This window comes from Mus pahari, chromosome 16, assembly GCF_900095145.1.
Source record: "Mus pahari chromosome 16, PAHARI_EIJ_v1.1, whole genome shotgun sequence".
In the NCBI taxonomy this organism is placed as follows: Eukaryota; Metazoa; Chordata; class Mammalia; order Rodentia; family Muridae; genus Mus; species Mus pahari.
Window position 1 is genome coordinate 15,109,937 of NC_034605.1, and position 4,824 is coordinate 15,114,760.

General features: G+C 37.1%; 1 protein-coding gene across 3 annotated transcripts in view; it reads right to left on the reverse strand.

Moving 5' to 3' along the window:
* Positions 1-4,824, reverse strand: part of Chrm3 (cholinergic receptor muscarinic 3) — a 461,004-nt gene that overhangs the window by 405,699 nt on the left and 50,481 nt on the right. The gene's annotated exons all lie outside the window — the stretch shown is intronic.

Here is a 4,824-nt window from a genome sequence, read left to right on the forward strand (position 1 = left end):
AAGTCAAGTCTAAGTGGATCAAGGAACATAACACCAGAGACACTGAAATTTATAGAGGAGAAAGTAGGGGAAAGCCTTGAAGATATGGGCACAGGGGGAAAATTCCTGAATAGAACTGTAAAGGCTTGTGCTGTAAGATCGAGAATTGACAAATGGGACCTCATAAAATTGCAAAGCTTCTGTAAGGTAAAAGACACTGTCAATATATTTATTCTTAATTTATTTCATTTTAATACAAGTTAAATGTACCTTTACTGAAAAACATAATGAAATCAGTATTCTTAAATAAAGCATTTAACTTACGTATGGTAAAAGCATTTAGGAAAAGATGGAATATCTTATGTACGCACACAATTCAAACTATTTTTAGTGTATTCTTGCATGTAAGAACATGCAACATTTTCCTTTTATTTGTACAATCCTTGGGTGAGTGTTTTCTATTAGTTACCAGGTTAAATATATTAACAAATCTTTTTGAAGTTTAAAGTACTTAGTAGAAAATTCAATTAAAAATTGAATGCCAGTTCCTTTCCCCAGTGCTGTCCATGTGTGAACATGTTTAACCTGTAAAGCATTTATGTTGTAAGTACTAGCATTTCTGTTACACAGCGATAGTTCCAGTGAGGGAAATGAGGAACATGGATACAGAGGTGCTGCCACTTAACAGATCAGGGTTTGAAATCTCAGTATCAGCTCCTCACCTGGGGATTACCACAAGCAGCACTCCACATCCTTGACCTGACCCACTTTTCTTCACGCCTAAACACTCACTAACTCTTTGCAGCAATCCTACATGTCTGACATTACTGAAGGTTTAATTCTTCAGATCTGCTTGCCACAGGTAGGGACTTCACTTTGCTTCCAATGCAGACAGCAATGGTGCACTTCTTTGAACTTCTAGGTACTGGTTGTAACTGTGATTGACAACTTTAAGATTTAAAACTGACATTGCCATGTGGATGCAACTTCATATTTTGTCACTGCACCTTTTTTTGAATTAGACCTATAAAAACCCTACTTCATAAGCAGTATCTCAATGCTGATTTGCAAAGAATGATAAAAAGTCTTAAGGAGACATACCTCACCATTTACAAATTATCAGAATCATACAATACTACATTATACAAATGAAACATAGGTTCCACAGAGAGATTTATAAGAGGATCCTGGGATGTTTGAGACAGGAACATTTATCAATGTGGAGCCCTGGTCCATTCTTAGGAGAGGATCTCTCTCTCTCTCTCTCTCTCTCTCTCTCTCTCTCTCTCTCTCTCTCTCTCTCTCTCCACCCATCCACCCACCTCTATAAATCTCCTTATATGTGAATATGTATATACACACATATACATACAGACACACATATGTATGTATGTGTATATATGTATATATATATACATATATGTATATATATATACATATATGTATATTTTTTCCATTTTCTACCTACTCAGAATAAATGATGTATGAGAGAGGCACATAAACCCTCATATACATATATGTATATATATATACATATATGTATATTTTTTCCATTTTCTACCTACTCAGAATAAATGATGTATGAGAGAGGCACATAAACCCTCATCCATCACCAAGAGAATATTTGTGTGTGTGTGTGTGTGCATGTGTGCATATGTGTACACACTAAAGTAAATTTTCCTAAGTTTTTCTACAATTTTCAGAGTCAAAGGTGAAATTAATATATCTTCTTTTGCTTTATGTTTGTAAGTGTGCGACAGACTGGAAAACTCTTACGTCTTTCATTGTATGAACTACTGTATACCATTTTATTTTTCATGGCAGGTGCTGCCCTAGAACCTAGGGTCTAAAAGACTATGGTACAGTCTCTGCTTTCCAGGAATCTGAACCTTTCATAGCAAGAGAGACAAGCAAATAAGTAATTAAAATACAGTGTGCTGAGCCTTGTCCTTGCAAGAGCATGGTGAAAACAAATCCATTGGCCAGAGCTGGCAGAGAAGTAAGATGACACAGCTTCTTTAGGGAAACATTTGGCAGTTTATTCCTGAGTATTAAAAATGCTCATACCCAGGAACTGTTCTAAGAATGGGTCCTGCTGAATTGGGGTTGGATGCGCACAAGAATTTTTAATGAGGCTGCAATTGTGTATTGCTTATAAAGTCGAGTATTTTCTACAGCTCCTCTCAATAGTATATTAATTGTACTCCATGTCTGATGGATTATTTTTTAAAAATCTGAAAACAGTTTTCTATGAATATTAAAAACTATTAGGGCTAGAGAGTTCATTGTTCTGTAGCACGTGTCAACTGCCTTGCAACTGCCTGTAACTCAAGCTCTAGAGTTCCAACATCCTCTTCTGGCCATCACAGGCACACATATGCACATGCATGTGTACACACACACACACATACAACTGCATGAATAAGCGTTTTTTTTTTTAAATGCTATGGAAAATTCATGTGGTTTAATATCCAATGGAAAAGAGGGTGTAAAAATATGTAAGTCATTCACCAAATTGGTTTTCTGATTCTTAATGCTTGTTTGGGGTTTGTAAAATGTATAATTATTAGTATACAAAAACACCAATGGTGTTTTTTTTTCTCTGTGTGTAGTTACATGGATATTATTTCCCCCCCTGTATTTTTGAACCCGTGTCATTAACCATCAGAAAGCAGAGTTCTGGGACAGCAAAAAAAAAAAAGTAGCGTCTTGTTATGCTTTGGAGAGAGAGTCTGGGTGTGTGTTACTGCAGTCATTGGATGTTGTTTTCTGTTTGTGTTCTTAGTTTTGCTGTGTATTTCATGAACTATAGCTTCATTTGTCCTCTTTCTAGAGTGCCCTGGCCATTACTTATTTTTTCTCTTTAGTTGGAAATATTACTTCTAGTGTTGTCTTTAGGGTTGTTTTAGTGGACATGATTTTTTTAGGCTCTCTGTATCATGGAAAGTCGTTTGTTTTTTATCCTTCTACTGTAGTGAATCATTTTGCTGGGTAAAGTAGCCTAGATTGCAAGTCGTGGGGTCTTAGAGTTTGGACGCATTGTTCCAGGATCCTCTGCCTTTCTGAGTTTTCAATGAGATAAGGTGTTTTTCTAATGTGTTTTTGCTTGTATATGACTTGGGTTTTTCTCTTGCAGCTTTCAATACTTTTTCTTTGTTCTGTATATTTAGTGATAATGTTGTGGGTTTTTTTTTCTTGCCTTGACTAGTTGGGTTTCTGTGTGATTATTATATTTGCATGGATATGGCTTTCCTCGGTTGGAGGAAGTTTTCTTTTATACCTTCCTGAAAAGCTGCTTTATGCCATTGACCTAGGATATTTATCCTTCATCTATGTTTCTAATTTGAAGAGTTGGTCTTTCCATGCTATTCCAAATTTCTTGCAGATTCCATTCCCATACTTTAATTTTTTCTGTAATTTTTGCATGCACTGTCTAATTCTTGTGCTTTATCTTTGAGTCTTGATAATCTACCTTCTACTCCATTCTACCTATAAGGGTTTCCTCCCTGATTTTTCTGGTTGGGTTACTAAGATTTTCAATTTCATCTTTGTTTCAGCATGGAATTTCCTCAATATTTCTATCAGTTTACCGGATTCTGATTTCAATCCTAAATGGTTTTTATTTCATGGAGGTGTATATTTGTAATTTCTTGGCTATCATCCAGATATTTGCTCTTGTCCTCTGCATGGTCAATGAAAATTTTGTGTCTTCTCTCAACGCCTTGAATTTCTTGTCAGAGTTTAAGATTGCTGTTTTAAATTCTGTCTTAGGTTTCTATAGAACATCTCTATAGGGGTACAGGGTCTGATGTGAGACATGCTGTCTTGGCCATTCATACCGCTTTTGCCGTGTGGCATATGAGTGTGGACTTCTTTCTTTGGTTGTATGTCTGATATGTGACTTTGATGCTCCCCATTTCCAGTGGGCCAGTGTAGGAGTTGGATGACTGGGTCTAGGCCAGGTAAACCTGATGTATGACTAGACTAGGTAAAGATGGTTCTGGAACAATTGGTCTGGAGCTAGGCCTGTTGGTGCAGAAATGGTGGCATGCTGAGGGAAGCATGGAAGGTGAGAGATACTTCACAGGCAAAGGGGACTTTTGAATAACAATGACAAAATCAAGGGGGAAGAGAGTTGGAGGGTATTATATGTGAGGTTGGGATGGTGGGCCTTGGAGGATGAGCTAACAGTGGTCTCGACAATGGAAAGAGCACAAATACAGAGCCGTAAGTTGTTGACAATACGTGAGGTCCATCTGACTGGAGCCTGGCTAAACTTGGTAACATTCCTGTATTCATAGCAAACCAAAGACTCCGAGTTCTCCACGTGATTCTAAGATGAAGACTAGCATTCAGGAGCTGTAACTAAGCACCAATGTTGCTTAGGCACTCACCCATCTCCTGTGTGCCTAGGAAGGGACTTGAACTTGTCTTCCTATTTCAAATCCCTACCTCTTTCCATTGCACTTGGCTATCCCTGTGCTATCTCACCTCTCTATGCACAATTCTATACCTGCACTGGAAAGTGGCAATAGAAAATGAAAACACGAAGTCTAATTTAAGTTAGCAATGTTGTCTAGAGAACACTGAAAAACTTCCTGGCACAAATTCTACTTAATACAGGAGAGAATGCAGAACTCCCTGCAAAATCCCTTATCTCTTACCTTGCATGTACTGTCAGGCTCCATGAGAGTTGCTAGAGAACAGTTCATGAAAAGTCATGCAAAACACAAGGCATTATCCTCATCCTTCCATTTTAATGCCTTTTAGTTCATAAAAGGATTTTCATGCTTACTTTCTTTGCCAGTTTTATATATATATATATATATATATATATATATATAT